Source organism: Schistocerca piceifrons, unplaced genomic scaffold, assembly GCF_021461385.2.
Source record: "Schistocerca piceifrons isolate TAMUIC-IGC-003096 unplaced genomic scaffold, iqSchPice1.1 HiC_scaffold_1684, whole genome shotgun sequence".
In the NCBI taxonomy this organism is placed as follows: Eukaryota; Metazoa; Arthropoda; class Insecta; order Orthoptera; family Acrididae; genus Schistocerca; species Schistocerca piceifrons.
Window position 1 is genome coordinate 126,054 of NW_025727550.1, and position 20,965 is coordinate 147,018.

The 20,965-nt window shown below is 53.4% G+C and overlaps 61 non-coding genes across 61 annotated transcripts; 30 read left to right on the top strand and 31 right to left on the bottom strand.

Moving 5' to 3' along the window:
• Positions 1-79: 79 nt before the first annotated feature.
• Trnam-cau lies at positions 80-151 on the bottom strand. Its single transcript has one exon. It is a non-coding gene; the product is annotated as a tRNA-Met (tRNA).
• A 274-nt stretch (positions 152-425) lies between these two features.
• Positions 426-498, bottom strand: Trnar-acg. Its single transcript has one exon. It is a non-coding gene; the product is annotated as a tRNA-Arg (tRNA).
• A 445-nt stretch (positions 499-943) lies between these two features.
• Trnai-uau lies at positions 944-1,035 on the top strand. The gene is given in 2 exon segments: positions 944-981; positions 1,000-1,035. It is a non-coding gene; the product is annotated as a tRNA-Ile (tRNA).
• Positions 1,036-1,147: 112 nt separating this feature from the next.
• Trnad-guc lies at positions 1,148-1,219 on the top strand. Its single transcript has one exon. It is a non-coding gene; the product is annotated as a tRNA-Asp (tRNA).
• Positions 1,220-1,452: 233 nt separating this feature from the next.
• Positions 1,453-1,524, bottom strand: Trnam-cau. The gene has a single exon. It is a non-coding gene; the product is annotated as a tRNA-Met (tRNA).
• A 274-nt stretch (positions 1,525-1,798) lies between these two features.
• On the bottom strand, positions 1,799-1,871 carry Trnar-acg. The gene has a single exon. It is a non-coding gene; the product is annotated as a tRNA-Arg (tRNA).
• A 445-nt stretch (positions 1,872-2,316) lies between these two features.
• Trnai-uau lies at positions 2,317-2,408 on the top strand. Its single transcript is given in 2 exon segments — positions 2,317-2,354; positions 2,373-2,408. It is a non-coding gene; the product is annotated as a tRNA-Ile (tRNA).
• Positions 2,409-2,520: 112 nt separating this feature from the next.
• Trnad-guc lies at positions 2,521-2,592 on the top strand. The gene has a single exon. It is a non-coding gene; the product is annotated as a tRNA-Asp (tRNA).
• A 233-nt stretch (positions 2,593-2,825) lies between these two features.
• Positions 2,826-2,897, bottom strand: Trnam-cau. Its single transcript has one exon. It is a non-coding gene; the product is annotated as a tRNA-Met (tRNA).
• A 274-nt stretch (positions 2,898-3,171) lies between these two features.
• Positions 3,172-3,244, bottom strand: Trnar-acg. The gene has a single exon. It is a non-coding gene; the product is annotated as a tRNA-Arg (tRNA).
• A 445-nt stretch (positions 3,245-3,689) lies between these two features.
• Trnai-uau lies at positions 3,690-3,781 on the top strand. The gene is given in 2 exon segments: positions 3,690-3,727; positions 3,746-3,781. It is a non-coding gene; the product is annotated as a tRNA-Ile (tRNA).
• A 112-nt stretch (positions 3,782-3,893) lies between these two features.
• Trnad-guc lies at positions 3,894-3,965 on the top strand. The gene has a single exon. It is a non-coding gene; the product is annotated as a tRNA-Asp (tRNA).
• Positions 3,966-4,198: 233 nt separating this feature from the next.
• Positions 4,199-4,270, bottom strand: Trnam-cau. The gene has a single exon. It is a non-coding gene; the product is annotated as a tRNA-Met (tRNA).
• A 274-nt stretch (positions 4,271-4,544) lies between these two features.
• Trnar-acg lies at positions 4,545-4,617 on the bottom strand. Its single transcript has one exon. It is a non-coding gene; the product is annotated as a tRNA-Arg (tRNA).
• A 445-nt stretch (positions 4,618-5,062) lies between these two features.
• Positions 5,063-5,154, top strand: Trnai-uau. Its single transcript is given in 2 exon segments — positions 5,063-5,100; positions 5,119-5,154. It is a non-coding gene; the product is annotated as a tRNA-Ile (tRNA).
• A 112-nt stretch (positions 5,155-5,266) lies between these two features.
• On the top strand, positions 5,267-5,338 carry Trnad-guc. Its single transcript has one exon. It is a non-coding gene; the product is annotated as a tRNA-Asp (tRNA).
• Positions 5,339-5,571: 233 nt separating this feature from the next.
• On the bottom strand, positions 5,572-5,643 carry Trnam-cau. The gene has a single exon. It is a non-coding gene; the product is annotated as a tRNA-Met (tRNA).
• Positions 5,644-5,917: 274 nt separating this feature from the next.
• Positions 5,918-5,990, bottom strand: Trnar-acg. Its single transcript has one exon. It is a non-coding gene; the product is annotated as a tRNA-Arg (tRNA).
• Positions 5,991-6,435: 445 nt separating this feature from the next.
• Positions 6,436-6,527, top strand: Trnai-uau. The gene is given in 2 exon segments: positions 6,436-6,473; positions 6,492-6,527. It is a non-coding gene; the product is annotated as a tRNA-Ile (tRNA).
• Positions 6,528-6,639: 112 nt separating this feature from the next.
• Positions 6,640-6,711, top strand: Trnad-guc. The gene has a single exon. It is a non-coding gene; the product is annotated as a tRNA-Asp (tRNA).
• Positions 6,712-6,944: 233 nt separating this feature from the next.
• Trnam-cau lies at positions 6,945-7,016 on the bottom strand. Its single transcript has one exon. It is a non-coding gene; the product is annotated as a tRNA-Met (tRNA).
• Positions 7,017-7,290: 274 nt separating this feature from the next.
• Trnar-acg lies at positions 7,291-7,363 on the bottom strand. The gene has a single exon. It is a non-coding gene; the product is annotated as a tRNA-Arg (tRNA).
• Positions 7,364-7,808: 445 nt separating this feature from the next.
• Trnai-uau lies at positions 7,809-7,900 on the top strand. Its single transcript is given in 2 exon segments — positions 7,809-7,846; positions 7,865-7,900. It is a non-coding gene; the product is annotated as a tRNA-Ile (tRNA).
• Positions 7,901-8,012: 112 nt separating this feature from the next.
• Trnad-guc lies at positions 8,013-8,084 on the top strand. Its single transcript has one exon. It is a non-coding gene; the product is annotated as a tRNA-Asp (tRNA).
• A 233-nt stretch (positions 8,085-8,317) lies between these two features.
• On the bottom strand, positions 8,318-8,389 carry Trnam-cau. Its single transcript has one exon. It is a non-coding gene; the product is annotated as a tRNA-Met (tRNA).
• A 274-nt stretch (positions 8,390-8,663) lies between these two features.
• Trnar-acg lies at positions 8,664-8,736 on the bottom strand. The gene has a single exon. It is a non-coding gene; the product is annotated as a tRNA-Arg (tRNA).
• Positions 8,737-9,181: 445 nt separating this feature from the next.
• On the top strand, positions 9,182-9,273 carry Trnai-uau. The gene is given in 2 exon segments: positions 9,182-9,219; positions 9,238-9,273. It is a non-coding gene; the product is annotated as a tRNA-Ile (tRNA).
• Positions 9,274-9,385: 112 nt separating this feature from the next.
• Positions 9,386-9,457, top strand: Trnad-guc. Its single transcript has one exon. It is a non-coding gene; the product is annotated as a tRNA-Asp (tRNA).
• A 233-nt stretch (positions 9,458-9,690) lies between these two features.
• Positions 9,691-9,762, bottom strand: Trnam-cau. The gene has a single exon. It is a non-coding gene; the product is annotated as a tRNA-Met (tRNA).
• Positions 9,763-10,036: 274 nt separating this feature from the next.
• Positions 10,037-10,109, bottom strand: Trnar-acg. The gene has a single exon. It is a non-coding gene; the product is annotated as a tRNA-Arg (tRNA).
• A 445-nt stretch (positions 10,110-10,554) lies between these two features.
• Trnai-uau lies at positions 10,555-10,646 on the top strand. Its single transcript is given in 2 exon segments — positions 10,555-10,592; positions 10,611-10,646. It is a non-coding gene; the product is annotated as a tRNA-Ile (tRNA).
• Positions 10,647-10,758: 112 nt separating this feature from the next.
• On the top strand, positions 10,759-10,830 carry Trnad-guc. The gene has a single exon. It is a non-coding gene; the product is annotated as a tRNA-Asp (tRNA).
• Positions 10,831-11,063: 233 nt separating this feature from the next.
• On the bottom strand, positions 11,064-11,135 carry Trnam-cau. The gene has a single exon. It is a non-coding gene; the product is annotated as a tRNA-Met (tRNA).
• A 274-nt stretch (positions 11,136-11,409) lies between these two features.
• Positions 11,410-11,482, bottom strand: Trnar-acg. The gene has a single exon. It is a non-coding gene; the product is annotated as a tRNA-Arg (tRNA).
• Positions 11,483-11,927: 445 nt separating this feature from the next.
• Trnai-uau lies at positions 11,928-12,019 on the top strand. Its single transcript is given in 2 exon segments — positions 11,928-11,965; positions 11,984-12,019. It is a non-coding gene; the product is annotated as a tRNA-Ile (tRNA).
• A 112-nt stretch (positions 12,020-12,131) lies between these two features.
• Positions 12,132-12,203, top strand: Trnad-guc. Its single transcript has one exon. It is a non-coding gene; the product is annotated as a tRNA-Asp (tRNA).
• Positions 12,204-12,436: 233 nt separating this feature from the next.
• Positions 12,437-12,508, bottom strand: Trnam-cau. Its single transcript has one exon. It is a non-coding gene; the product is annotated as a tRNA-Met (tRNA).
• Positions 12,509-12,782: 274 nt separating this feature from the next.
• Trnar-acg lies at positions 12,783-12,855 on the bottom strand. The gene has a single exon. It is a non-coding gene; the product is annotated as a tRNA-Arg (tRNA).
• A 445-nt stretch (positions 12,856-13,300) lies between these two features.
• Trnai-uau lies at positions 13,301-13,392 on the top strand. Its single transcript is given in 2 exon segments — positions 13,301-13,338; positions 13,357-13,392. It is a non-coding gene; the product is annotated as a tRNA-Ile (tRNA).
• Positions 13,393-13,504: 112 nt separating this feature from the next.
• Trnad-guc lies at positions 13,505-13,576 on the top strand. The gene has a single exon. It is a non-coding gene; the product is annotated as a tRNA-Asp (tRNA).
• A 233-nt stretch (positions 13,577-13,809) lies between these two features.
• On the bottom strand, positions 13,810-13,881 carry Trnam-cau. Its single transcript has one exon. It is a non-coding gene; the product is annotated as a tRNA-Met (tRNA).
• A 274-nt stretch (positions 13,882-14,155) lies between these two features.
• Trnar-acg lies at positions 14,156-14,228 on the bottom strand. Its single transcript has one exon. It is a non-coding gene; the product is annotated as a tRNA-Arg (tRNA).
• A 445-nt stretch (positions 14,229-14,673) lies between these two features.
• Trnai-uau lies at positions 14,674-14,765 on the top strand. The gene is given in 2 exon segments: positions 14,674-14,711; positions 14,730-14,765. It is a non-coding gene; the product is annotated as a tRNA-Ile (tRNA).
• Positions 14,766-14,877: 112 nt separating this feature from the next.
• Trnad-guc lies at positions 14,878-14,949 on the top strand. Its single transcript has one exon. It is a non-coding gene; the product is annotated as a tRNA-Asp (tRNA).
• A 233-nt stretch (positions 14,950-15,182) lies between these two features.
• On the bottom strand, positions 15,183-15,254 carry Trnam-cau. The gene has a single exon. It is a non-coding gene; the product is annotated as a tRNA-Met (tRNA).
• Positions 15,255-15,528: 274 nt separating this feature from the next.
• On the bottom strand, positions 15,529-15,601 carry Trnar-acg. Its single transcript has one exon. It is a non-coding gene; the product is annotated as a tRNA-Arg (tRNA).
• Positions 15,602-16,046: 445 nt separating this feature from the next.
• On the top strand, positions 16,047-16,138 carry Trnai-uau. The gene is given in 2 exon segments: positions 16,047-16,084; positions 16,103-16,138. It is a non-coding gene; the product is annotated as a tRNA-Ile (tRNA).
• Positions 16,139-16,250: 112 nt separating this feature from the next.
• On the top strand, positions 16,251-16,322 carry Trnad-guc. The gene has a single exon. It is a non-coding gene; the product is annotated as a tRNA-Asp (tRNA).
• A 233-nt stretch (positions 16,323-16,555) lies between these two features.
• Positions 16,556-16,627, bottom strand: Trnam-cau. The gene has a single exon. It is a non-coding gene; the product is annotated as a tRNA-Met (tRNA).
• A 274-nt stretch (positions 16,628-16,901) lies between these two features.
• Trnar-acg lies at positions 16,902-16,974 on the bottom strand. The gene has a single exon. It is a non-coding gene; the product is annotated as a tRNA-Arg (tRNA).
• A 445-nt stretch (positions 16,975-17,419) lies between these two features.
• Positions 17,420-17,511, top strand: Trnai-uau. The gene is given in 2 exon segments: positions 17,420-17,457; positions 17,476-17,511. It is a non-coding gene; the product is annotated as a tRNA-Ile (tRNA).
• Positions 17,512-17,623: 112 nt separating this feature from the next.
• On the top strand, positions 17,624-17,695 carry Trnad-guc. The gene has a single exon. It is a non-coding gene; the product is annotated as a tRNA-Asp (tRNA).
• A 233-nt stretch (positions 17,696-17,928) lies between these two features.
• On the bottom strand, positions 17,929-18,000 carry Trnam-cau. The gene has a single exon. It is a non-coding gene; the product is annotated as a tRNA-Met (tRNA).
• Positions 18,001-18,274: 274 nt separating this feature from the next.
• On the bottom strand, positions 18,275-18,347 carry Trnar-acg. The gene has a single exon. It is a non-coding gene; the product is annotated as a tRNA-Arg (tRNA).
• A 445-nt stretch (positions 18,348-18,792) lies between these two features.
• Positions 18,793-18,884, top strand: Trnai-uau. Its single transcript is given in 2 exon segments — positions 18,793-18,830; positions 18,849-18,884. It is a non-coding gene; the product is annotated as a tRNA-Ile (tRNA).
• Positions 18,885-18,996: 112 nt separating this feature from the next.
• Positions 18,997-19,068, top strand: Trnad-guc. The gene has a single exon. It is a non-coding gene; the product is annotated as a tRNA-Asp (tRNA).
• A 233-nt stretch (positions 19,069-19,301) lies between these two features.
• Positions 19,302-19,373, bottom strand: Trnam-cau. The gene has a single exon. It is a non-coding gene; the product is annotated as a tRNA-Met (tRNA).
• A 274-nt stretch (positions 19,374-19,647) lies between these two features.
• Positions 19,648-19,720, bottom strand: Trnar-acg. The gene has a single exon. It is a non-coding gene; the product is annotated as a tRNA-Arg (tRNA).
• Positions 19,721-20,165: 445 nt separating this feature from the next.
• Positions 20,166-20,257, top strand: Trnai-uau. The gene is given in 2 exon segments: positions 20,166-20,203; positions 20,222-20,257. It is a non-coding gene; the product is annotated as a tRNA-Ile (tRNA).
• A 112-nt stretch (positions 20,258-20,369) lies between these two features.
• Trnad-guc lies at positions 20,370-20,441 on the top strand. Its single transcript has one exon. It is a non-coding gene; the product is annotated as a tRNA-Asp (tRNA).
• A 233-nt stretch (positions 20,442-20,674) lies between these two features.
• Trnam-cau lies at positions 20,675-20,746 on the bottom strand. The gene has a single exon. It is a non-coding gene; the product is annotated as a tRNA-Met (tRNA).
• Between the last annotated feature and the right edge of the window lie 219 nt (positions 20,747-20,965).

A 20,965-nucleotide genomic window follows, 5' to 3' on the forward strand; every position in this document is an offset into this window, starting at 1 on the left:
AGGGTTTGCTGTCGACGCTGAATCAGCGCACCCCAAGATTAATGATCGAGCTCGAAGCACCCAAGAAAAAGAATAATTTTAGCAGAGCGTGGTTTCGATCCACGGACCTCTGGGTTATGGGCCCAGCACGCTTCCACTGCGCCACTCTGCTGTGCGGAGAGAAGCGCGCTCTTCGGTGCGTGACATGGGACACTTGGAAAAGCGTTGTCTGCGTCGCCTACCGTTTAATTAACTGTGTAGCATCTCCCAGCTTGACTTGTCTCGACTTTGCTCGACTGACGCTACGCTGACGCTTGCACCAAGCGATATTTACCGCGATCGTCTCGAGATGCAGCTGCGAGATGCTCAGGATTAACATTGCACTCCACGAAGGTGGAGACATTCGAATGCACTGCCTAGCTACGCGCCCGCAACTAACAAAATGCCGACCCTGCCAGGATTCGAACCTGGAATCTTCTGATCCGTAGTCAGACGCGTTATCCGTTGCGCCACAGGGCCACCGTTCGCGTTTTCTGCTACGAGGCGGGTGCACATCGCAAAGCAACGTGTTCTCCGTGGCTCGGCAATTGCATGCCATCCACTGACAACGTCGGCGCGGCCACTCTGGTCTTCCGCACTCTGCAGGGAGCTGCCACCAAGGAAGGCATCTCTCCTCCAGCTGCTCGGCCACGGAGCGCCTGCACAGCTTAGAGCTTGCCACACATCTGCCGTCGCTGTTGGACAGGTAGCGGAATGCCAGGCGCCCGTTTTTTTGCATTTTTTCGGTGATGACAAGCGGTTGACATGCTTGTAAGTGTAGCATATAAAACAAGAATCGTGTGAAGCATTCGTAGACAGGTGCTAAAGTCGTAGTATGGCCGCAGGTGACGGTCGTATGACGGGTCTGTAGCCACAACAGGTTGGCATCAAAGTGAATACCGCTAACTGTAAGCACTCTGCTGTAGCCCCAGTGGCGCAATTGGTTAGCGCACGGTACTTATAAGGCAGTAGCCGTGAGCAATGCCGGGGTTGTGAGTTCGAGCCTCACCTGGGGCATACTTTTATTTCGTAGCAGCTGACTATGGAAGCATCGGGACGCTAGATTTGAGATGTATCACGTACCTGAGAGACCATAAATGTGCGTGCACTGCAGTCAACGACCGCGTGTTCCTCGGTAGTATAGTGGTTAGTATCCCCGCCTGTCACGCGGGAGACCGGGGTTCGATTCCCCGCCGGGGAGATGCGATTTTTATATCGCGAAGGTTGCACGTGTGGCCCGAAAAAGCATTACCGTTGTGATCAAGGAATGTAATTGCTAAAAAATCGTAAGAAAGTCTGCGTCTTAGGAAGTGTTTCTCGTATTCTGCACACGACGTCGTCGTTTCACAACTCACAGGGTTTGCTGTCGACGCTGAATCAGCGCACCCCAAGATTAATGATCGAGCTCGAAGCACCCAAGAAAAAGAATAATTTTAGCAGAGCGTGGTTTCGATCCACGGACCTCTGGGTTATGGGCCCAGCACGCTTCCACTGCGCCACTCTGCTGTGCGGAAAGAGGCGCGCTCTTCGGAGCGTGACATGGGACACTTGGAAAAGCGTTGTCTGCGTCGCCTACCGTTTAATTAACTGTGTAGCATCTCCCAGCTTGACTTGTCTCGACTTTGCTCGACTGACGCTACGCTGACGCTTGCACCAAGCGATATTTACCGCGATCGTCTCGAGATGCAGCTGCGAGATGCTCAGGATTAACATTGCACTCCACGAAGGTGGAGACATTCGAATGCACTGCCTAGCTACGCGCCCGCAACTAACAAAATGCCGACCCTGCCAGGATTCGAACCTGGAATCTTCCGATCCGTAGTCAGACGCGTTATCCGTTGCGCCACAGGGCCACCGTTCGCGTTTTCTGCTACGAGGCGGGTGCACATCGCAAAGCAACGTGTTCTCCGTGGCTCGGCAATTGCATGCCATCCACTGACAACGTCGGCGCGGCCACTCTGGTCTTCCGCACTCTGCAGGGAGCTGCCACCAAGGAAGGCATCTCTCCTCCAGCTGCTCGGCCACGGAGCGCCTGCACAGCTTAGAGCTTGCCACACATCTGCCGTCGCTGTTGGACAGGTAGCGGAATGCCAGGCGCCCGTTTTTTTGCATTTTTTCGGTGATGACAAGCGGTTGACATGCTTGTAAGTGTAGCATATAAAACAAGAATCGTGTGAAGCATTCGTAGACAGGTGCTAAAGTCGTAGTATGGCCGCAGGTGACGGTCGTATGACGGGTCTGTAGCCACAACAGGTTGGCATCAAAGTGAATACCGCTAACTGTAAGCACTCTGCTGTAGCCCCAGTGGCGCAATTGGTTAGCGCACGGTACTTATAAGGCAGTAGCCGTGAGCAATGCCGGGGTTGTGAGTTCGAGCCTCACCTGGGGCATACTTTTATTTCGTAGCAGCTGACTATGGAAGCATCGGGACGCTAGATTTGAGATGTATCACGTACCTGAGAGACCATAAATGTGCGTGCACTGCAGTCAACGACCGCGTGTTCCTCGGTAGTATAGTGGTTAGTTCCCCCGCCTGTCACGCGGGACACCGGGGTTCGATTCCCCGCCGGGGAGATGCGATTTTTATATCGCGAAGGTTGCACGTGTGGCCCGAAAAAGCATTACCGTTGTGATCAAGGAATGTAATTGCTAAAAAATCGTAAGAAAGTCTGCGTCTTAGGAAGTGTTTCTCGTATTCTGCACACGACGTCGTCGTTTCACAACTCACAGGGTTTGCTGTCGACGCTGAATCAGCGCACCTCAAGATTAATGATCGAGCTCGAAGCACCCAAGAAAAAGAATAATTTTAGCAGAGCGTGGTTTCGATCCACGGACCTCTGGGTTATGGGCCCAGCACGCTTCCACTGCGCCACTCTGCTGTGCGGAGAGAGGCGCGCTCTTCGGAGCGTGACATGGGACACTTGGAAAAGCGTTGTCTGCGTCGCCTACCGTTTAATTAACTGTGTAGCATCTCCCAGCTTGACTTGTCTCGACTTTGCTCGACTGACGCTACGCTGACGCTTGCACCAAGCGATATTTACCGCGATCGTCTCGAGATGCAGCTGCGAGATGCTCAGGATTAACATTGCACTCCACGAAGGTGGAGACATTCGAATGCACTGCCTAGCTACGCGCCCGCAACTAACAAAATGCCGACCCTGCCAGGATTCGAACCTGGAATCTTCCGATCCGTAGTCAGACGCGTTATCCGTTGCGCCACAGGGCCACCGTTCGCGTTTTCTGCTACGAGGCGGGTGCACATCGCAAAGCAACGTGTTCTCCGTGGCTCGGCAATTGCATGCCATCCACTGACAACGTCGGCGCGGCCACTCTGGTCTTCCGCACTCTGCAGGGAGCTGCCACCAAGGAAGGCATCTCTCCTCCAGCTGCTCGGCCACGGAGCGCCTGCACAGCTTAGAGCTTGCCACACATCTGCCGTCGCTGTTGGACAGGTAGCGGAATGCCAGGCGCCCGTTTTTTTGCATTTTTTCGGTGATGACAAGCGGTTGACATGCTTGTAAGTGTAGCATATAAAACAAGAATCGTGTGAAGCATTCGTAGACAGGTGCTAAAGTCGTAGTATGGCCGCAGGTGACGGTCGTATGACGGGTCTGTAGCCACAACAGGTTGGCATCAAAGTGAATACCGCTAACTGTAAGCACTCTGCTGTAGCCCCAGTGGCGCAATTGGTTAGCGCACGGTACTTATAAGGCAGTAGCCGTGAGCAATGCCGGGGTTGTGAGTTCGAGCCTCACCTGGGGCATACTTTTATTTCGTAGCAGCTGACTATGGAAGCATCGGGACGCTAGATTTGAGATGTATCACGTACCTGAGAGACCATAAATGTGCGTGCACTGCAGTCAACGACCGCGTGTTCCTCGGTAGTATAGTGGTTAGTACCCCCGCCTGTCACGCGGGACACCGGGGTTCGATTCCCCGCCGGGGAGATGCGATTTTTATATCGCGAAGGTTGCACGTGTGGCCCGAAAAAGCATTACCGTTGTGATCAAGGAATGTAATTGCTAAAAAATCGTAAGAAAGTCTGCGTCTTAGGAAGTGTTTCTCGTATTCTGCACACGACGTCGTCGTTTCACAACTCACAGGGTTTGCTGTCGACGCTGAATCAGCGCACCCCAAGATTAATGATCGAGCTCGAAGCACCCAAGAAAAAGAATAATTTTAGCAGAGCGTGGTTTCGATCCACGGACCTCTGGGTTATGGGCCCAGCACGCTTCCACTGCGCCACTCTGCTGTGCGGAGAGAAGCGCGCTCTTCGGTGCGTGACATGGGACACTTGGAAAAGCGTTGTCTGCGTCGCCTACCGTTTAATTAACTGTGTAGCATCTCCCAGCTTGACTTGTCTCGACTTTGCTCGACTGACGCTACGCTGACGCTTGCACCAAGCGATATTTACCGCGATCGTCTCGAGATGCAGCTGCGAGATGCTCAGGATTAACATTGCACTCCACGAAGGTGGAGACATTCGAATGCACTGCCTAGCTACGCGCCCGCAACTAACAAAATGCCGACCCTGCCAGGATTCGAACCTGGAATCTTCTGATCCGTAGTCAGACGCGTTATCCGTTGCGCCACAGGGCCACCGTTCGCGTTTTCTGCTACGAGGCGGGTGCACATCGCAAAGCAACGTGTTCTCCGTGGCTCGGCAATTGCATGCCATCCACTGACAACGTCGGCGCGGCCACTCTGGTCTTCCGCACTCTGCAGGGAGCTGCCACCAAGGAAGGCATCTCTCCTCCAGCTGCTCGGCCACGGAGCGCCTGCACAGCTTAGAGCTTGCCACACATCTGCCGTCGCTGTTGGACAGGTAGCGGAATGCCAGGCGCCCGTTTTTTTGCATTTTTTCGGTGATGACAAGCGGTTGACATGCTTGTAAGTGTAGCATATAAAACAAGAATCGTGTGAAGCATTCGTAGACAGGTGCTAAAGTCGTAGTATGGCCGCAGGTGACGGTCGTATGACGGGTCTGTAGCCACAACAGGTTGGCATCAAAGTGAATACCGCTAACTGTAAGCACTCTGCTGTAGCCCCAGTGGCGCAATTGGTTAGCGCACGGTACTTATAAGGCAGTAGCCGTGAGCAATGCCGGGGTTGTGAGTTCGAGCCTCACCTGGGGCATACTTTTATTTCGTAGCAGCTGACTATGGAAGCATCGGGACGCTAGATTTGAGATGTATCACGTACCTGAGAGACCATAAATGTGCGTGCACTGCAGTCAACGACCGCGTGTTCCTCGGTAGTATAGTGGTTAGTTCCCCCGCCTGTCACGCGGGACACCGGGGTTCGATTCCCCGCCGGGGAGATGCGATTTTTATATCGCGAAGGTTGCACGTGTGGCCCGAAAAAGCATTACCGTTGTGATCAAGGAATGTAATTGCTAAAAAATCGTAAGAAAGTCTGCGTCTTAGGAAGTGTTTCTCGTATTCTGCACACGACGTCGTCGTTTCACAACTCACAGGGTTTGCTGTCGACGCTGAATCAGCGCACCCCAAGATTAATGATCGAGCTCGAAGCACCCAAGAAAAAGAATAATTTTAGCAGAGCGTGGTTTCGATCCACGGACCTCTGGGTTATGGGCCCAGCACGCTTCCACTGCGCCACTCTGCTGTGCGGAGAGAGGCGCGCTCTTCGGAGCGTGACATGGGACACTTGGAAAAGCGTTGTCTGCGTCGCCTACCGTTTAATTAACTGTGTAGCATCTCCCAGCTTGACTTGTCTCGACTTTGCTCGACTGACGCTACGCTGACGCTTGCACCAAGCGATATTTACCGCGATCGTCTCGAGATGCAGCTGCGAGATGCTCAGGATTAACATTGCACTCCACGAAGGTGGAGACATTCGAATGCACTGCCTAGCTACGCGCCCGCAACTAACAAAATGCCGACCCTGCCAGGATTCGAACCTGGAATCTTCCGATCCGTAGTCAGACGCGTTATCCGTTGCGCCACAGGGCCACCGTTCGCGTTTTCTGCTACGAGGCGGGTGCACATCGCAAAGCAACGTGTTCTCCGTGGCTCGGCAATTGCATGCCATCCACTGACAACGTCGGCGCGGCCACTCTGGTCTTCCGCACTCTGCAGGGAGCTGCCACCAAGGAAGGCATCTCTCCTCCAGCTGCTCGGCCACGGAGCGCCTGCACAGCTTAGAGCTTGCCACACATCTGCCGTCGCTGTTGGACAGGTAGCGGAATGCCAGGCGCCCGTTTTTTTGCATTTTTTCGGTGATGACAAGCGGTTGACATGCTTGTAAGTGTAGCATATAAAACAAGAATCGTGTGAAGCATTCGTAGACAGGTGCTAAAGTCGTAGTATGGCCGCAGGTGACGGTCGTATGACGGGTCTGTAGCCACAACAGGTTGGCATCAAAGTGAATACCGCTAACTGTAAGCACTCTGCTGTAGCCCCAGTGGCGCAATTGGTTAGCGCACGGTACTTATAAGGCAGTAGCCGTGAGCAATGCCGGGGTTGTGAGTTCGAGCCTCACCTGGGGCATACTTTTATTTCGTAGCAGCTGACTATGGAAGCATCGGGACGCTAGATTTGAGATGTATCACGTACCTGAGAGACCATAAATGTGCGTGCACTGCAGTCAACGACCGCGTGTTCCTCGGTAGTATAGTGGTTAGTACCCCCGCCTGTCACGCGGGACACCGGGGTTCGATTCCCCGCCGGGGAGATGCGATTTTTATATCGCGAAGGTTGCACGTGTGGCCCGAAAAAGCATTACCGTTGTGATCAAGGAATGTAATTGCTAAAAAATCGTAAGAAAGTCTGCGTCTTAGGAAGTGTTTCTCGTATTCTGCACACGACGTCGTCGTTTCACAACTCACAGGGTTTGCTGTCGACGCTGAATCAGCGCACCCCAAGATTAATGATCGAGCTCGAAGCACCCAAGAAAAAGAATAATTTTAGCAGAGCGTGGTTTCGATCCACGGACCTCTGGGTTATGGGCCCAGCACGCTTCCACTGCGCCACTCTGCTGTGCGGAGAGAAGCGCGCTCTTCGGTGCGTGACATGGGACACTTGGAAAAGCGTTGTCTGCGTCGCCTACCGTTTAATTAACTGTGTAGCATCTCCCAGCTTGACTTGTCTCGACTTTGCTCGACTGACGCTACGCTGACGCTTGCACCAAGCGATATTTACCGCGATCGTCTCGAGATGCAGCTGCGAGATGCTCAGGATTAACATTGCACTCCACGAAGGTGGAGACATTCGAATGCACTGCCTAGCTACGCGCCCGCAACTAACAAAATGCCGACCCTGCCAGGATTCGAACCTGGAATCTTCTGATCCGTAGTCAGACGCGTTATCCGTTGCGCCACAGGGCCACCGTTCGCGTTTTCTGCTACGAGGCGGGTGCACATCGCAAAGCAACGTGTTCTCCGTGGCTCGGCAATTGCATGCCATCCACTGACAACGTCGGCGCGGCCACTCTGGTCTTCCGCACTCTGCAGGGAGCTGCCACCAAGGAAGGCATCTCTCCTCCAGCTGCTCGGCCACGGAGCGCCTGCACAGCTTAGAGCTTGCCACACATCTGCCGTCGCTGTTGGACAGGTAGCGGAATGCCAGGCGCCCGTTTTTTTGCATTTTTTCGGTGATGACAAGCGGTTGACATGCTTGTAAGTGTAGCATATAAAACAAGAATCGTGTGAAGCATTCGTAGACAGGTGCTAAAGTCGTAGTATGGCCGCAGGTGACGGTCGTATGACGGGTCTGTAGCCACAACAGGTTGGCATCAAAGTGAATACCGCTAACTGTAAGCACTCTGCTGTAGCCCCAGTGGCGCAATTGGTTAGCGCACGGTACTTATAAGGCAGTAGCCGTGAGCAATGCCGGGGTTGTGAGTTCGAGCCTCACCTGGGGCATACTTTTATTTCGTAGCAGCTGACTATGGAAGCATCGGGACGCTAGATTTGAGATGTATCACGTACCTGAGAGACCATAAATGTGCGTGCACTGCAGTCAACGACCGCGTGTTCCTCGGTAGTATAGTGGTTAGTACCCCCGCCTGTCACGCGGGACACCGGGGTTCGATTCCCCGCCGGGGAGATGCGATTTTTATATCGCGAAGGTTGCACGTGTGGCCCGAAAAAGCATTACCGTTGTGATCAAGGAATGTAATTGCTAAAAAATCGTAAGAAAGTCTGCGTCTTAGGAAGTGTTTCTCGTATTCTGCACACGACGTCGTCGTTTCACAACTCACAGGGTTTGCTGTCGACGCTGAATCAGCGCACCCCAAGATTAATGATCGAGCTCGAAGCACCCAAGAAAAAGAATAATTTTAGCAGAGCGTGGTTTCGATCCACGGACCTCTGGGTTATGGGCCCAGCACGCTTCCACTGCGCCACTCTGCTGTGCGGAGAGAAGCGCGCTCTTCGGTGCGTGACATGGGACACTTGGAAAAGCGTTGTCTGCGTCGCCTACCGTTTAATTAACTGTGTAGCATCTCCCAGCTTGACTTGTCTCGACTTTGCTCGACTGACGCTACGCTGACGCTTGCACCAAGCGATATTTACCGCGATCGTCTCGAGATGCAGCTGCGAGATGCTCAGGATTAACATTGCACTCCACGAAGGTGGAGACATTCGAATGCACTGCCTAGCTACGCGCCCGCAACTAACAAAATGCCGACCCTGCCAGGATTCGAACCTGGAATCTTCTGATCCGTAGTCAGACGCGTTATCCGTTGCGCCACAGGGCCACCGTTCGCGTTTTCTGCTACGAGGCGGGTGCACATCGCAAAGCAACGTGTTCTCCGTGGCTCGGCAATTGCATGCCATCCACTGACAACGTCGGCGCGGCCACTCTGGTCTTCCGCACTCTGCAGGGAGCTGCCACCAAGGAAGGCATCTCTCCTCCAGCTGCTCGGCCACGGAGCGCCTGCACAGCTTAGAGCTTGCCACACATCTGCCGTCGCTGTTGGACAGGTAGCGGAATGCCAGGCGCCCGTTTTTTTGCATTTTTTCGGTGATGACAAGCGGTTGACATGCTTGTAAGTGTAGCATATAAAACAAGAATCGTGTGAAGCATTCGTAGACAGGTGCTAAAGTCGTAGTATGGCCGCAGGTGACGGTCGTATGACGGGTCTGTAGCCACAACAGGTTGGCATCAAAGTGAATACCGCTAACTGTAAGCACTCTGCTGTAGCCCCAGTGGCGCAATTGGTTAGCGCACGGTACTTATAAGGCAGTAGCCGTGAGCAATGCCGGGGTTGTGAGTTCGAGCCTCACCTGGGGCATACTTTTATTTCGTAGCAGCTGACTATGGAAGCATCGGGACGCTAGATTTGAGATGTATCACGTACCTGAGAGACCATAAATGTGCGTGCACTGCAGTCAACGACCGCGTGTTCCTCGGTAGTATAGTGGTTAGTACCCCCGCCTGTCACGCGGGACACCGGGGTTCGATTCCCCGCCGGGGAGATGCGATTTTTATATCGCGAAGGTTGCACGTGTGGCCCGAAAAAGCATTACCGTTGTGATCAAGGAATGTAATTGCTAAAAAATCGTAAGAAAGTCTGCGTCTTAGGAAGTGTTTCTCGTATTCTGCACACGACGTCGTCGTTTCACAACTCACAGGGTTTGCTGTCGACGCTGAATCAGCGCACCCCAAGATTAATGATCGAGCTCGAAGCACCCAAGAAAAAGAATAATTTTAGCAGAGCGTGGTTTCGATCCACGGACCTCTGGGTTATGGGCCCAGCACGCTTCCACTGCGCCACTCTGCTGTGCGGAAAGAGGCGCGCTCTTCGGAGCGTGACATGGGACACTTGGAAAAGCGTTGTCTGCGTCGCCTACCGTTTAATTAACTGTGTAGCATCTCCCAGCTTGACTTGTCTCGACTTTGCTCGACTGACGCTACGCTGACGCTTGCACCAAGCGATATTTACCGCGATCGTCTCGAGATGCAGCTGCGAGATGCTCAGGATTAACATTGCACTCCACGAAGGTGGAGACATTCGAATGCACTGCCTAGCTACGCGCCCGCAACTAACAAAATGCCGACCCTGCCAGGATTCGAACCTGGAATCTTCTGATCCGTAGTCAGACGCGTTATCCGTTGCGCCACAGGGCCACCGTTCGCGTTTTCTGCTACGAGGCGGGTGCACATCGCAAAGCAACGTGTTCTCCGTGGCTCGGCAATTGCATGCCATCCACTGACAACGTCGGCGCGGCCACTCTGGTCTTCCGCACTCTGCAGGGAGCTGCCACCAAGGAAGGCATCTCTCCTCCAGCTGCTCGGCCACGGAGCGCCTGCACAGCTTAGAGCTTGCCACACATCTGCCGTCGCTGTTGGACAGGTAGCGGAATGCCAGGCGCCCGTTTTTTTGCATTTTTTCGGTGATGACAAGCGGTTGACATGCTTGTAAGTGTAGCATATAAAACAAGAATCGTGTGAAGCATTCGTAGACAGGTGCTAAAGTCGTAGTATGGCCGCAGGTGACGGTCGTATGACGGGTCTGTAGCCACAACAGGTTGGCATCAAAGTGAATACCGCTAACTGTAAGCACTCTGCTGTAGCCCCAGTGGCGCAATTGGTTAGCGCACGGTACTTATAAGGCAGTAGCCGTGAGCAATGCCGGGGTTGTGAGTTCGAGCCTCACCTGGGGCATACTTTTATTTCGTAGCAGCTGACTATGGAAGCATCGGGACGCTAGATTTGAGATGTATCACGTACCTGAGAGACCATAAATATGCGTGCACTGCAGTCAACGACCGCGTGTTCCTCGGTAGTATAGTGGTTAGTACCCCCGCCTGTCACGCGGGACACCGGGGTTCGATTCCCCGCCGGGGAGATGCGATTTTTATATCGCGAAGGTTGCACGTGTGGCCCGAAAAAGCATTACCGTTGTGATCAAGGAATGTAATTGCTAAAAAATCGTAAGAAAGTCTGCGTCTTAGGAAGTGTTTCTCGTATTCTGCACACGACGTCGTCGTTTCACAACTCACAGGGTTTGCTGTCGACGCTGAATCAGCGCACCCCAAGATTAATGATCGAGCTCGAAGCACCCAAGAAAAAGAATAATTTTAGCAGAGCGTGGTTTCGATCCACGGACCTCTGGGTTATGGGCCCAGCACGCTTCCACTGCGCCACTCTGCTGTGCGGAGAGAAGCGCGCTCTTCGGTGCGTGACATGGGACACTTGTAAAAGCGTTGTCTGCGTCGCCTACCGTTTAATTAACTGTGTAGCATCTCCCAGCTTGACTTGTCTCGACTTTGCTCGACTGACGCTACGCTGACGCTTGCACGAAGCGATATTTACCGCGATCGTCTCGAGATGCAGCTGCGAGATGCTCAGGATTAACATTGCACTCCACGAAGGTGGAGACATTCGAATGCACTGCCTAGCTACGCGCCCGCAACTAACAAAATGCCGACCCTGCCAGGATTCGAACCTGGAATCTTCCGATCCGTAGTCAGACGCGTTATCCGTTGCGCCACAGGGCCACCGTTCGCGTTTTCTGCTACGAGGCGGGTGCACATCGCAAAGCAACGTGTTCTCCGTGGCTCGGCAATTGCATGCCATCCACTGACAACGTCGGCGCGGCCACTCTGGTCTTCCGCACTCTGCAGGGAGCTGCCACCAAGGAAGGCATCTCTCCTCCAGCTGCTCGGCCACGGAGCGCCTGCACAGCTTAGAGCTTGCCACACATCTGCCGTCGCTGTTGGACAGGTAGCGGAATGCCAGGCGCCCGTTTTTTTGCATTTTTTCGGTGATGACAAGCGGTTGACATGCTTGTAAGTGTAGCATATAAAACAAGAATCGTGTGAAGCATTCGTAGACAGGTGCTAAAGTCGTAGTATGGCCGCAGGTGACGGTCGTATGACGGGTCTGTAGCCACAACAGGTTGGCATCAAAGTGAATACCGCTAACTGTAAGCACTCTGCTGTAGCCCCAGTGGCGCAATTGGTTAGCGCACGGTACTTATAAGGCAGTAGCCGTGAGCAATGCCGGGGTTGTGAGTTCGAGCCTCACCTGGGGCATACTTTTATTTCGTAGCAGCTGACTATGGAAGCATCGGGACGCTAGATTTGAGATGTATCACGTACCTGAGAGACCATAAATGTGCGTGCACTGCAGTCAACGACCGCGTGTTCCTCGGTAGTATAGTGGTTAGTACCCCCGCCTGTCACGCGGGACACCGGGGTTCGATTCCCCGCCGGGGAGATGCGATTTTTATATCGCGAAGGTTGCACGTGTGGCCCGAAAAAGCATTACCGTTGTGATCAAGGAATGTAATTGCTAAAAAATCGTAAGAAAGTCTGCGTCTTAGGAAGTGTTTCTCGTATTCTGCACACGACGTCGTCGTTTCACAACTCACAGGGTTTGCTGTCGACGCTGAATCAGCGCACCCCAAGATTAATGATCGAGCTCGAAGCACCCAAGAAAAAGAATAATTTTAGCAGAGCGTGGTTTCGATCCACGGACCTCTGGGTTATGGGCCCAGCACGCTTCCACTGCGCCACTCTGCTGTGCGGAAAGTGGCGCGCTCTTCGGAGCGTGACATGGGACACTTGGAAAAGCGTTGTCTGCGTCGCCTACCGTTTAATTAACTGTGTAGCATCTCCCAGCTTGACTTGTCTCGACTTTGCTCGACTGACGCTACGCTGACGCTTGCACCAAGCGATATTTACCGCGATCGTCTCGAGATGCAGCTGCGAGATGCTCAGGATTAACATTGCACTCCACGAAGGTGGAGACATTCGAATGCACTGCCTAGCTACGCGCCCTCAACTAACAAAATGCCGAGCCTGCCAGGATTCGAACCTGGAATCTTCTGATCCGTAGTCAGACGCGTTATCCGTTGCGCCACAGGGCCACCGTTCGCGTTTTCTGCTACGAGGCGGGTGCACATCGCAAAGCAACGTGTTCTCCGTGGCTCGGCAATTGCATGCCATCCACTGACAACGTCGGCGCGGCCACTCTGGTCTTCCGCACTCTGCAGGGAGCTGCCACCAAGGAAGGCATCTCTCCTCCAGCTGCTCGGCCACGGAGCGCCTGCACAGCTTAGAGCTTGCCACACATCTGCCGTCGCTGTTGGACAGGTAGCGGAATGCCAGGCGCCCGTTTTTTTGCATTTTTTCGGTGATGACAAGCGGTTGACATGCTTGTAAGTGTAGCATATAAAACAAGAATCGTGTGAAGCATTCGTAGACAGGTGCTAAAGTCGTAGTATGGCCGCAGGTGACGGTCGTATGACGGGTCTGTAGCCACAACAGGTTGGCATCAAAGTGAATACCGCTAACTGTAAGCACTCTGCTGTAGCCCCAGTGGCGCAATTGGTTAGCGCACGGTACTTATAAGGCAGTAGCCGTGAGCAATGCCGGGGTTGTGAGTTCGAGCCTCACCTGGGGCATACTTTTATTTCGTAGCAGCTGACTATGGAAGCATCGGGACGCTAGATTTGAGATGTATCACGTACCTGAGAGACCATAAATATGCGTGCACTGCAGTCAACGACCGCGTGTTCCTCGGTAGTATAGTGGTTAGTACCCCCGCCTGTCACGCGGGACACCGGGGTTCGATTCCCCGCCGGGGAGATGCGATTTTTATATCGCGAAGGTTGCACGTGTGGCCCGAAAAAGCATTACCGTTGTGATCAAGGAATGTAATTGCTAAAAAATCGTAAGAAAGTCTGCGTCTTAGGAAGTGTTTCTCGTATTCTGCACACGACGTCGTCGTTTCACAACTCACAGGGTTTGCTGTCGACGCTGAATCAGCGCACCCCAAGATTAATGATCGAGCTCGAAGCACCCAAGAAAAAGAATAATTTTAGCAGAGCGTGGTTTCGATCCACGGACCTCTGGGTTATGGGCCCAGCACGCTTCCACTGCGCCACTCTGCTGTGCGGAAAGAGGCGCGCTCTTCGGAGCGTGACATGGGACACTTGGAAAAGCGTTGTCTGCGTCGCCTACCGTTTAATTAACTGTGTAGCATCTCCCAGCTTGACTTGTCTCGACTTTGCTCGACTGACGCTACGCTGACGCTTGCACCAAGCGATATTTACCGCGATCGTCTCGAGATGCAGCTGCGAGATGCTCAGGATTAACATTGCACTCCACGAAGGTGGAGACATTCGAATGCACTGCCTAGCTACGCGCCCGCAACTAACAAAATGCCGACCCTGCCAGGATTCGAACCTGGAATCTTCTGATCCGTAGTCAGACGCGTTATCCGTTGCGCCACAGGGCCACCGTTCGCGTTTTCTGCTACGAGGCGGGTGCACATCGCAAAGCAACGTGTTCTCCGTGGCTCGGCAATTGCATGCCATCCACTGACAACGTCGGCGCGGCCACTCTGGTCTTCCGCACTCTGCAGGGAGCTGCCACCAAGGAAGGCATCTCTCCTCCAGCTGCTCGGCCACGGAGCGCCTGCACAGCTTAGAGCTTGCCACACATCTGCCGTCGCTGTTGGACAGGTAGCGGAATGCCAGGCGCCCGTTTTTTTGCATTTTTTCGGTGATGACAAGCGGTTGACATGCTTGTAAGTGTAGCATATAAAACAAGAATCGTGTGAAGCATTCGTAGACAGGTGCTAAAGTCGTAGTATGGCCGCAGGTGACGGTCGTATGACGGGTCTGTAGCCACAACAGGTTGGCATCAAAGTGAATACCGCTAACTGTAAGCACTCTGCTGTAGCCCCAGTGGCGCAATTGGTTAGCGCACGGTACTTATAAGGCAGTAGCCGTGAGCAATGCCGGGGTTGTGAGTTCGAGCCTCACCTGGGGCATACTTTTATTTCGTAGCAGCTGACTATGGAAGCATCGGGACGCTAGATTTGAGATGTATCACGTACCTGAGAGACCATAAATGTGCGTGCACTGCAGTCAACGACCGCGTGTTCCTCGGTAGTATAGTGGTTAGTACCCCCGCCTGTCACGCGGGACACCGGGGTTCGATTCCCCGCCGGGGAGATGCGATTTTTATATCGCGAAGGTTGCACGTGTGGCCCGAAAAAGCATTACCGTTGTGATCAAGGAATGTAATTGCTAAAAAATCGTAAGAAAGTCTGCGTCTTAGGAAGTGTTTCTCGTATTCTGCACACGACGTCGTCGTTTCACAACTCACAGGGTTTGCTGTCGACGCTGAATCAGCGCACCCCAAGATTAATGATCGAGCTCGAAGCACCCAAGAAAAAGAATAATTTTAGCAGAGCGTGGTTTCGATCCACGGACCTCTGGGTTATGGGCCCAGCACGCTTCCACTGCGCCACTCTGCTGTGCGGAGAGAAGCGCGCTCTTCGGTGCGTGACATGGGACACTTGGAAAAGCGTTGTCTGCGTCGCCTACCGTTTAATTAACTGTGTAGCATCTCCCAGCTTGACTTGTCTCGACTTTGCTCGACTGACGCTACGCTGACGCTTGCACCAAGCGATATTTACCGCGATCGTCTCGAGATGCAGCTGCGAGATGCTCAGGATTAACATTGCACTCCACGAAGGTGGAGACATTCGAATGCACTGCCTAGCTACGCGCCCGCAACTAACAAAATGCCGACCCTGCCAGGATTCGAACCTGGAATCTTCTGATCCGTAGTCAGACGCGTTATCCGTTGCGCCACAGGGCCACCGTTCGCGTTTTCTGCTACGAGGCGGGTGCACATCGCAAAGCAACGTGTTCTCCGTGGCTCGGCAATTGCATGCCATCCACTGACAACGTCGGCGCGGCCACTCTGGTCTTCCGCACTCTGCAGGGAGCTGCCACCAAGGAAGGCATCTCTCCTCCAGCTGCTCGGCCACGGAGCGCCTGCACAGCTTAGAGCTTGCCACACATCTGCCGTCGCTGTTGGACAGGTAGCGGAATGCCAGGCGCCCGTTTTTTTGCATTTTTTCGGTGATGACAAGCGGTTGACATGCTTGTAAGTGTAGCATATAAAACAAGAATCGTGTGAAGCATTCGTAGACAGGTGCTAAAGTCGTAGTATGGCCGCAGGTGACGGTCGTATGACGGGTCTGTAGCCACAACAGGTTGGCATCAAAGTGAATACCGCTAACTGTAAGCACTCTGCTGTAGCCCCAGTGGCGCAATTGGTTAGCGCACGGTACTTATAAGGCAGTAGCCGTGAGCAATGCCGGGGTTGTGAGTTCGAGCCTCACCTGGGGCATACTTTTATTTCGTAGCAGCTGACTATGGAAGCATCGGGACGCTAGATTTGAGATGTATCACGTACCTGAGAGACCATAAATGTGCGTGCACTGCAGTCAACGACCGCGTGTTCCTCGGTAGTATAGTGGTTAGTACCCCCGCCTGTCACGCGGGACACCGGGGTTCGATTCCCCGCCGGGGAGATGCGATTTTTATATCGCGAAGGTTGCACGTGTGGCCCGAAAAAGCATTACCGTTGTGATCAAGGAATGTAATTGCTAAAAAATCGTAAGAAAGTCTGCGTCTTAGGAAGTGTTTCTCGTATTCTGCACACGACGTCGTCGTTTCACAACTCACAGGGTTTGCTGTCGACGCTGAATCAGCGCACCCCAAGATTAATGATCGAGCTCGAAGCACCCAAGAAAAAGAATAATTTTAGCAGAGCGTGGTTTCGATCCACGGACCTCTGGGTTATGGGCCCAGCACGCTTCCACTGCGCCACTCTGCTGTGCGGAGAGAAGCGCGCTCTTCGGTGCGTGACATGGGACACTTGGAAAAGCGTTGTCTGCGTCGCCTACCGTTTAATTAACTGTGTAGCATCTCCCAGCTTGACTTGTCTCGACTTTGCTCGACTGACGCTACGCTGACGCTTGCACGAAGCGATATTTACCGCGATCGTCTCGAGATGCAGCTGCGAGATGCTCAGGATTAACATTGCACTCCACGAAGGTGGAGACATTCGAATGCACTGCCTAGCTACGCGCCCGCAACTAACAAAATGCCGACCCTGCCAGGATTCGAACCTGGAATCTTCTGATCCGTAGTCAGACGCGTTATCCGTTGCGCCACAGGGCCACCGTTCGCGTTTTCTGCTACGAGGCGGGTGCACATCGCAAAGCAACGTGTTCTCCGTGGCTCGGCAATTGCATGCCATCCACTGACAACGTCGGCGCGGCCACTCTGGTCTTCCGCACTCTGCAGGGAGCTGCCACCAAGGAAGGCATCTCTCCTCCAGCTGCTCGGCCACGGAGCGCCTGCACAGCTTAGAGCTTGCCACACATCTGCCGTCGCTGTTGGACAGGTAGCGGAATGCCAGGCGCCCGTTTTTTTGCATTTTTTCGGTGATGACAAGCGGTTGACATGCTTGTAAGTGTAGCATATAAAACAAGAATCGTGTGAAGCATTCGTAGACAGGTGCTAAAGTCGTAGTATGGCCGCAGGTGACGGTCGTATGACGGGTCTGTAGCCACAACAGGTTGGCATCAAAGTGAATACCGCTAACTGTAAGCACTCTGCTGTAGCCCCAGTGGCGCAATTGGTTAGCGCACGGTACTTATAAGGCAGTAGCCGTGAGCAATGCCGGGGTTGTGAGTTCGAGCCTCACCTGGGGCATACTTTTATTTCGTAGCAGCTGACTATGGAAGCATCGGGACGCTAGATTTGAGATGTATCACGTACCTGAGAGACCATAAATGTGCGTGCACTGCAGTCAACGACCGCGTGTTCCTCGGTAGTATAGTGGTTAGTACCCCCGCCTGTCACGCGGGACACCGGGGTTCGATTCCCCGCCGGGGAGATGCGATTTTTATATCGCGAAGGTTGCACGTGTGGCCCGAAAAAGCATTACCGTTGTGATCAAGGAATGTAATTGCTAAAAAATCGTAAGAAAGTCTGCGTCTTAGGAAGTGTTTCTCGTATTCTGCACACGACGTCGTCGTTTCACAACTCACAGGGTTTGCTGTCGACGCTGAATCAGCGCACCCCAAGATTAATGATCGAGCTCGAAGCACCCAAGAAAAAGAATAATTTTAGCAGAGCGTGGTTTCGATCCACGGACCTCTGGGTTATGGGCCCAGCACGCTTCCACTGCGCCACTCTGCTGTGCGGAAAGTGGCGCGCTCTTCGGAGCGTGACATGGGACACTTGGAAAAGCGTTGTCTGCGTCGCCTACCGTTTAATTAACTGTGTAGCATCTCCCAGCTTGACTTGTCTCGACTTTGCTCGACTGACGCTACGCTGACGCTTGCACCAAGCGATATTTACCGCGATCGTCTCGAGATGCAGCTGCGAGATGCTCAGGATTAACATTGCACTCCACGAAGGTGGAGACATTCGAATGCACTGCCTAGCTACGCGCCCTCAACTAACAAAATGCCGAGCCTGCCAGGATTCGAACCTGGAATCTTCTGATCCGTAGTCAGACGCGTTATCCGTTGCGCCACAGGGCCACCGTTCGCGTTTTCTGCTACGAGGCGGGTGCACATCGCAAAGCAACGTGTTCTCCGTGGCTCGGCAATTGCATGCCATCCACTGACAACGTCGGCGCGGCCACTCTGGTCTTCCGCACTCTGCAGGGAGCTGCCACCAAGGAAGGCATCTCTCCTCCAGCTGCTCGGCCACGGAGCGCCTGCACAGCTTAGAGCTTGCCACACATCTGCCGTCGCTGTTGGACAGGTAGCGGAATGCCAGGCGCCCGTTTTTTTGCATTTTTTCGGTGATGACAAGCGGTTGACATGCTTGTAAGTGTAGCATATAAAACAAGAATCGTGTGAAGCATTCGTAGACAGGTGCTAAAGTCGTAGTATGGCCGCAGGTGACGGTCGTATGACGGGTCTGTAGCCACAACAGGTTGGCATCAAAGTGAATACCGCTAACTGTAAGCACTCTGCTGTAGCCCCAGTGGCGCAATTGGTTAGCGCACGGTACTTATAAGGCAGTAGCCGTGAGCAATGCCGGGGTTGTGAGTTCGAGCCTCACCTGGGGCATACTTTTATTTCGTAGCAGCTGACTATGGAAGCATCGGGACGCTAGATTTGAGATGTATCACGTACCTGAGAGACCATAAATATGCGTGCACTGCAGTCAACGACCGCGTGTTCCTCGGTAGTATAGTGGTTAGTACCCCCGCCTGTCACGCGGGACACCGGGGTTCGATTCCCCGCCGGGGAGATGCGATTTTTATATCGCGAAGGTTGCACGTGTGGCCCGAAAAAGCATTACCGTTGTGATCAAGGAATGTAATTGCTAAAAAATCGTAAGAAAGTCTGCGTCTTAGGAAGTGTTTCTCGTATTCTGCACACGACGTCGTCGTTTCACAACTCACAGGGTTTGCTGTCGACGCTGAATCAGCGCACCCCAAGATTAATGATCGAGCTCGAAGCACCCAAGAAAAAGAATAATTTTAGCAGAGCGTGGTTTCGATCCACGGACCTCTGGGTTATGGGCCCAGCACGCTTCCACTGCGCCACTCTGCTGTGCGGAAAGAGGCGCGCTCTTCGGAGCGTGACATGGGACACTTGGAAAAGCGTTGTCTGCGTCGCCTACCGTTTAATTAACTGTGTAGCATCTCCCAGCTTGACTTGTCTCGACTTTGCTCGACTGACGCTACGCTGACGCTTGCACCAAGCGATATTTACCGCGATCGTCTCGAGATGCAGCTGCGAGATGCTCAGGATTAACATTGCACTCCACGAAGGTGGAGACATTCGAATGCACTGCCTAGCTACGCGCCCGCAACTAACAAAATGCCGACCCTGCCAGGATTCGAACCTGGAATCTTCTGATCCGTAGTCAGACGCGTTATCCGTTGCGCCACAGGGCCACCGTTCGCGTTTTCTGCTACGAGGCGGGTGCACATCGCAAAGCAACGTGTTCTCCGTGGCTCGGCAATTGCATGCCATCCACTGACAACGTCGGCGCGGCCACTCTGGTCTTCCGCACTCTGCAGGGAGCTGCCACCAAGGAAGGCATCTCTCCTCCAGCTGCTCGGCCACGGAGCGCCTGCACAGCTTAGAGCTTGCCACACATCTGCCGTCGCTGTTGGACAGGTAGCGGAATGCCAGGCGCCCGTTTTTTTGCATTTTTTCGGTGATGACAAGCGGTTGACATGCTTGTAAGTGTAGCATATAAAACAAGAATCGTGTGAAGCATTCGTAGACAGGTGCTAAAGTCGTAGTATGGCCGCAGGTGACGGTCGTATGACGGGTCTGTAGCCACAACAGGTTGGCATCAAAGTGAATACCGCTAACTGTAAGCACTCTGCTGTAGCCCCAGTGGCGCAATTGGTTAGCGCACGGTACTTATAAGGCAGTAGCCGTGAGCAATGCCGGGGTTGTGAGTTCGAGCCTCACCTGGGGCATACTTTTATTTCGTAGCAGCTGACTATGGAAGCATCGGGACGCTAGATTTGAGATGTATCACGTACCTGAGAGACCATAAATGTGCGTGCACTGCAGTCAACGACCGCGTGTTCCTCGGTAGTATAGTGGTTAGTACCCCCGCCTGTCACGCGGGACACCGGGGTTCGATTCCCCGCCGGGGAGATGCGATTTTTATATCGCGAAGGTTGCACGTGTGGCCCGAAAAAGCATTACCGTTGTGATCAAGGAATGTAATTGCTAAAAAATCGTAAGAAAGTCTGCGTCTTAGGAAGTGTTTCTCGTATTCTGCACACGACGTCGTCGTTTCACAACTCACAGGGTTTGCTGTCGACGCTGAATCAGCGCACCCCAAGATTAATGATCGAGCTCGAAGCACCCAAGAAAAAGAATAATTTTAGCAGAGCGTGGTTTCGATCCACGGACCTCTGGGTTATGGGCCCAGCACGCTTCCACTGCGCCACTCTGCTGTGCGGAGAGAAGCGCGCTCTTCGGTGCGTGACATGGGACACTTGGAAAAGCGTTGTCTGCGTCGCCTACCGTTTAATTAACTGTGTAGCATCTCCCAGCTTGACTTGTCTCGACTTTGCTCGACTGACGCTACGCTGACGCTTGCACCAAGCGATATTTACCGCGATCGTCTCGAGATGCAGCTGCGAGATGCTCAGGATTAACATTGCACTCCACGA